Source organism: Lipotes vexillifer, unplaced genomic scaffold (genome assembly GCF_000442215.2).
Source record: "Lipotes vexillifer unplaced genomic scaffold, Lipotes_vexillifer_v1.1 scaffold1584, whole genome shotgun sequence".
Taxonomy (NCBI): Eukaryota; Metazoa; Chordata; class Mammalia; order Artiodactyla; family Lipotidae; genus Lipotes; species Lipotes vexillifer.
The window spans coordinates 706,649-714,354 of record NW_006782397.1 but is presented as its reverse complement, the minus strand read 5'-3'; positions in this window follow the sequence as shown (position 1 = coordinate 714,354).

Sequence of the window (7,706 nt, the reverse complement as noted above, 5' to 3'; positions counted from 1 at the left end):
AGGCTCCTATAATGAACTGGGATGAATTCCAACAATTCCAACAATACGCTCACTTGTCTGATTTGTTATAAATGTAATACGGGAAGCCTAGGAGAGGCATCTGTAAGCCTGCTCTCCATGGTGGAAAGCACTGGAAATAGAGTCAGAGCTTCCTTAGGGACTCAGGCCTGTAGCAGAGCCACGTGCCTGGCATGGTGTTCATTCCCCTTCTCAGGGGCCCTGTTCCCTATTCTGGGCTTTCTGCCTCACAGGGCACTGCAGAGACCACCTTGCCTGGAGGGCACTAAGGTGCCTCATGCAGGGCCTGGGAGAGGACATTTGGTACTTCTCTTTATTTTGTTCATTCTTTCCTTTCTTGGGGGCAAAGGCTTTTCTCTGTATGAGAAGATGATTCCCTGATGCTCTGGACCTATGGAAGCCGTGTGCTCACTGCTCCTGAAACAGGGAGCAACTCACCGGCAGTGTTGGCATCACCGTGAACTTGTCAGAAATAGGATTTTGGGACCCCTACCCTGACCCTTGAATCAGAATTTCCGGAGATGGGGCTTAGGAAAATGTGTTATAGCAGGTTCTTCGTGTACATCCAAGACCAGGAACCCCTGTTCTACGGGATCCCAGCCCAACTCCAGGATTTGTGGGTTATGGAAGCCTGAGGAGTACTTCCTTCTTCTCAGCCAGGAAAAGGTCTGAGACCCAAAACAGGCCTGCGAAATAGACCTCACGGCATTCTTCCCAGCCCTCATGTCCTGTGACAGAGGGCAAAGGAGACCGGAACTTCCCAAATTCCATCACCAAGGTAAATGTTATTAAACGAAACTACTTTCAGGGGATCTGACAATCACAGTTTACTCACTCATAGGTAACAAAGATTCATCTTCATATGTGTGAGATTTAATCGGAGGTCTCAGAGAGACAAAGTAACTGCTAAGTGGCTGACCTGGGGTCGGAACCAACGCTCTGACTCCAATTCCTTTTCATGCTACTTAGAAAAGATTCTTGACAATAGCTTCCAAAGTTGAATTCTTCCTCTTTTTTTTTTTTTTTTTCTAAAAACGTCTCATAAAATCAGTACATTTTGTGAACCAGACTACATCTGGTGAGTTTGGGGGGCTTTTGGGGGGTGTTTTGTTTGTTTTGTTTTTTTGTTTGTTTGTTTTTGAGAGCCTGCACGATTGGGGCTGTCTTTAGAAAAATCTCTTAGTTTTCTAGAAATTACCCTGCACACATTGCCTTTTTCCTCCCAATTAGGAAAAGACCTGCCCATGGCTCAGTACCAACAACCAGCAAATATATGTCAGAAAAATGAAATGCTATTGTTCTCCCTTTGCCGTTGCCGTTATAGCATAGTAAGCACAGACACAATGGAGAATTCTGCAGAAATTCCCTGGGAATTCCAGCACAGAAATAAGCCAAAATCATTAGACAGTATTACAACTATTATCCTGAACTACCTTTAAAATATTCTTTGCTCCCCGTGGCTGTGATGACCAAAAATCTGTTTTAACCAAGCCACCAAAACTTCTAATGCATAATAGGCAAAGCACACATGGAAAGAAGCTGTAAGACTTTTGTATCAATGATTTTCTCTCTTTTTCTCTCTCTTTCTCTCTCTCTCTCTCACACACATTCAAACACACACACAGAGACATTACTAAAAGGAAAAATTATCTATTACTTTCTCCTCACAAGTCTAAATTCAATTCCAAGCAGTCTTGAGCAAATGGAAAGGGGTGGAAAAACCTTCCTCAGAGATCTGTGAAAGCTTGCAAAATTCCTGGTTATTGAGGCCATTGCTTTTAGGGCTAATGCATTCTCAATTTTGCAAGCCTATAGCAGCAGAGAACACCTTGTTGGTCTGGATATCTGGCAAAACTTGTTTTTTATTGAAATAGAATATTGATATCTTTCAAGACTTTCTATCACAGATACTGAATGCATAAAATCATGTTTTACATTGTTATCAGGTTTCTAGAAGAAGTGACAACCTTTACGTAATAAAATAACTATAATGCTTCATACTGTAAATTGTAACTGTGTTTTATTAACCAATTTATATACAACCTTGACAATCAAAACAGCTAACATTTATATGTCTCTACTTTTAAAAATATTTGTATGTATAATATATATATTTATACATATTCCATTTTGAACCTCACAAGTTATTTTGGATAGTCATATTATCATATTATCATGTGGTCATATTATCAGCACTTTGTATATGAGTAAAACTAAAGCAAAGAAGCATCAGGTGAATTTTCTGAGTTTGGAAAAGAAGCTAATTCCACAACCAGGACTATAACCCAAATTGCCTGGCTCCCACTTTCAACATCATTATCCAAACAAATTGACAAATTAAATGAAGAATTTTGGTACATATACTGCTGTACATACCACCCAGAATTATTGCTGCTTGTAACTTTGATAGTTCCAGATAATCCTTAATTCTTGAAGTCAATTACATCCTGTATTGGTAGTCCAAAAATCAAATTTAAAAATTCAGACAAATACAATACACATATGAAGAAAAAGAGGAAGAAGCAGGCGACGGAGGATGGGGAGGAGGTGAGTCATCCTAAGGGTGTTTTGTCTGAATATTATACTCGAGCTAGACTGTAAGATCTAAAATTGAGAAATCACCATCCCAAGTATGAAGCAGTCATTCACTTTAACTCAGATTACAAGCACGATCTGTCAACCACTGCTAGATACCCAAAGTGAAATAGTTCCAGGCTGCAAGGAGCTCATAACATTAAATTAATATTAGATACAAATGGAAGTATGAATATAAAATATACATATTTTCAACAAGCTATAATCAATATTATACGATGACAATTTGTTTTGCGGTAGTTATCAGTTCCTATTGATAGTTACTAGATTATTGTTGTGTACTCCTAATGCGTTGTTAGTTTTTTGAATGTTTCATTTGAAATAGACAGGTTATTAATGATATACTGCCAAATAGAAAATTTTGTAGATGAATCAAATAGATACATTTAATATGAAAGATTTAAATTATATAAAAAGTATATTTGAGCATTCTAATTCTTTCAGGAATGAAAAGATTAAATAACTAAAACCGTAAGAAAAAAATAATAGGCTTTACATGGCATTCTCTCATGCCCAATACTCTGCAGTGCTTTTTATGGGAAATTACAGCTGCCAGAGTTAATTTAATTTAATGTAATTTAATTGTTGAATTTGTATTTTGTACACATCATTGGAGGCCCTAAAGCAATAATATATTTTTCTTTAAATAAATAATTTTCTCTCACAGTTTAAAGAAATGATTGGCTTAGAAGACATTATTATACTGTAGAGAATGACCAAAATATGCAAAGTACCATACAGAAAGACTTTTCTGACACCAATCCACCAATGAAAGTACTGAGAGAATCAAGGCATCTATTTCTCTCCTTTTACGAAAATGTAATTTAGTCTTAAATTCTCACAAAACACCACTGCCATGGTTACAGGCTTGGAATAGATACTCTATCTCCCTCAAAACTAGCCTCCCTCACCCAGAATTCCCAATATGTAGTGCATGCTCCACCATCTTGCTTTGACTCTATGAATGTAAGTGTACTGACACTTCTGTAGACACGTGTCTCACGTCTAATGTATTCATTGTATAAATTGTCATTAATGTCAATAAAAGCACAATAGTTTCTAACTCAAACAGATTCATGGATGTACTTAAGGATACTGAAATTTAATAAACATAAAAATAAAGAATGAAAAAAATTACCCTATATCCAGCTTGAGTTAGGAATGATTGGGTATTTGACTCTTCTGGATGTCATCTAATGTTAAGTCACATTTTCTCTCCTCCTGCCTCCCCAGATGCCCTCATCCTAGTCTGAATCTCTAGGGTTGCAGAGAAGAAAGGATACAAATGCCCTTGAAAATTCTCACATTCCTTCCTTTTCGAAGGCAGAAGAATGTACCTAAAAGCAAATGAGATGAACTACAGGATATACATAAGTATTTTTTTTAATATGTTCAACCTATGTATTTTCAAGTGTCTACCATATTGGGGGAATTATATATTATTTAATCATCATTACATGCTAGTGTAGGCAACATTATTATCTACATTTTACTGATGGGGAAACCAAGGCAATTGAGGTCAATGACTTGCCCAAAGTCACACAGCAAGTGAAGGCACAGTTAGAATTTGTTCCTTGGTTATGATCAACCCTGAGCTGGTTTTCAGTGAGATGTTTAACTGCCATACCTTGTTCTTGGTGCTGACATCTACACAGACATTCATTGATATATCCATGACCACACTTGATTGCCATATACAAATCATGCTGAGTTTTGCTCTCATGTTTCCTCTCATGACAGTGAGATTGCTTTGATATCCAGGCTCTCACACTGAGGCAAATGCTCTGCCCTTCTCAGGAGCAGAAGGAAAGTGTAGCATCTCTCCTCTATTTCTATCACCGAAGAGACTAGTGAAAGTTCCTCAGGCCTGCCTGACACAGAACCGCACACCCGTTTTTACCTCTTCCATGTCATTATCATTGTAGGAGAGAATCCCCAGAAGGTCTTGAAATAAATTTGATTGCTCAGGAGTAGAACAGACTTGGCCTATTTGACTCCTAGATATTCAGTTAGTGGGAGCTCTACTGACAATTTCCTCCTGAAGCTAAATAGTGGAGTGAGTCAGTGAGGTGTTTTCTCAAAGAACTTCATGGGCCACCATCACTCACAGTGCGCAGGAGCTGGCATATGTCAACTTGTGAGGCCAATTGTTAGCATCCCCTCCCAACTCCACACTGAGTAATGGCACATTGGTAGCTTGAAATTAGCCATGGTAAGAATATTTATAGCACAGATGTTAAAGAAAAACATTACAAATTACAACTCCCCCCCCCAAAAGCTGATTATTAAACATTTATCAGCATTATTTAAGCTTCTCTTTGAATTCTTTTTGCTTTCCCCAGCCCAGAAGGTTTATTTTTTCCTTCTCGTTTTCTGTGGATAAGGGTGAACAAAACTAGATCCACATTCTTTCAAATCTTTTAGTTTTATACTTGCTCTAATCCTTCTTGAACTATTGGAGACCTTATATCTAGTTGTCATAATGAGGGAGGGTAAAAGAAAGTAGGGAAAATTTGGCTTATAGTTCACAAAATATATTCACAGAAATAATATGATGCAATTGCACATGGAACACTTCCCAACACTTTCCAGAGGGAAAAAATCAACATCGATTCAACACAATGTTTTCCAGGAAATAGAAGAGAAGGGAACCCTTTCCAACTCATTTTATGAAGTTAGTTACAAAACCAAGGAATGTAAAAAAAAAAAAGAAAATCATAGACCAATACGCTTCATTGAATACTGACATCAAAATCTTTAACAAAATATTAGCAAATATAAATCATCGATAGACAAAAAGAATCATACACCATGACCAAATGGGGTTTATTCCAAGGATACAAGTCTGATTTAATACTTGAATATCAATCAATATAGTCTACCATTTTAACAGGCTAAAGAAGAAAAATAATATGATCAGAGAAATTGATGAAGAAAAGGCGATTCACAAAACACAATACCCATTCATGATAAAAACTCTTAAAAATAGGAATAAAGGGAAACTTCCTCAACTTGAAAAGTACATCTTTAAAAAAAAAAAAAACTCTACAGCTAACATTACACTTAATGGTGAAATATTCAATGCTTTCCACTAAGGTCAGAAACAAGGCAAGGATGTCTGCCCTTATCACTCTTTTCTAACATAGTGCTATAAGTTTCAGCCCAAACAGGCAAAAAAAGGAAGTAAAGACGTACAGATTTAAAAGGATGAAAGAAAACTGCCCCTATTTGCGGATGATACGATTGTCTCTGTAAAAAATGCAAAGAAATCTTTAAAAGCTCCTAGAACTGATAAGTAAGTTTAGCAAGTTCAAAGAACACGCCCTAAAACACAAAATCTAATTGTATTTCTATATAGCAATGAATGTGTGGATACCAAATTGTAAAATATTTACAATCACTAAATAAATAAATAAAGGAAATAGGTGTAAATGTAACAAAATATGCATAGGATTTGTATGCTGAAAACTATACAACACTGATGAAAGGAATTTCTTAAAGATCTAAATAAATGGAAAGGATGATGATGATCATGGAATGGAAGACCCAACATAGTAAATATGTCAGTACTACCTAAACTGATACTCAGGTATGACTCAATTCTTATTAAAATCTCAGAAAGATTTTGGTAGATGCAAAGTTTTCCTAAAATTCATATGGAAAGGTCAAGTAACTAGAAGATCAAAAAAAAATTTTAAAGAAAAAAAATGTGGAAACAATCAGTCTACTTGATTTCAAGACTTGTTATTTAACTACAGTAATCAAAACTGTATGATATTGGCAAAGGGATAGATATATAGAACTCAGAAATAGACCCATGCAAATAGGCTCAGCTGAGTTTAGAAAAAGGTGCAAAAGCAATTCATTGGTTGAAAAATAGCCTTTTTGGGCTTCCCTGGTGGCACAGTGGTTGAGAGTCCGCCTGCCGATTCAGGGGACACGGATTCGTGCCCTGGTCTGGGAAGATTCCACATGCCGCGGAGCGGCTGGGCCCGTGAGCCATGGCCGCTGAGCCTGCGCGTCCGGAGCCTGTGCTCCGCAACGGGAGAGGCCCCAGCAGTGAGAGGCCCGCATACCCCCAAAAAAAAAAAAAAAAAAAGAAAGAGCAGACTTTGTTCAGCACCAGACCCAGGCTCTTGAATGTTTCCCTTTCCTCAAATCATCCATAACCCCCCCAAAAAAAAAAAAAAAAAAAAGAAAGAGCAGACTTTGTTCAGCACCAGACCCAGGCTCTTGAATGTTTCCCTTTCCTCAAATCATCCATAACCTTTATCTATCCAAAACCAAAGCCAAACAAACAAATAATAAACATAGGGAGAGAACTTTGGAACATTTCCAATTTTACCTAAGGGTCATACTATTAAAAGTGAAGATTTCTTCTTATTAAAAAAGAAGAAAAAAAACTATATTCTCTTCTTCATTAACCTTGAGTGGAAAAAAAAAAAAACAGCCCTATATTCTCTCTCTCTCATTAACCTTGAGTGATGGATCCAGATATCTTCTATACTGACACCTTGACGCACATGGAATCCACTAGGATTTTGAGGGGAGGCATAACCAGCCTGATTCTATTGGCCTCACTGAAGACAGTAGCACCTGTGCTCTGATGTCAACCCATACCAACAAGGGTTCCCCCTGGAGAGATCTAAACGAATAATGTCATTGGCTTCTGGAAGTTTCTGTGATGGCCTGTGTTTCCTCAAAGAGAACTGCCGCACACACTACACGTCCCGGCTGCACTGCAAACAGCTCCTCGGAAAGAAGCGGAGCCCCGAGCGCTCTGACTGAACGGTGGCTGATCTCAGAGGAGGAAGTGGCCTCCTCCACTCGTCACCAACTCGTCACCTCTGAGGCCACCTTCCCTTCCCCAGCTTGTTCTGAATCCGCCCTCTGGGCATGTTCTATTTCCTAGAATAACAGTAAACTTATCACTGAATTTACTCTTTGGTAAGAAGCAACTGTAAAACCAACTCATGTGGCTCAGACAAAGCCTGGGGGAAATGGTGGTGCTTCTTTCAACAGCACGTCTCTGGGCAGAGGAGGACAAAGGATGGAAAACGAACAGACACGCCAACCGGCAGTGTCCTGACTTG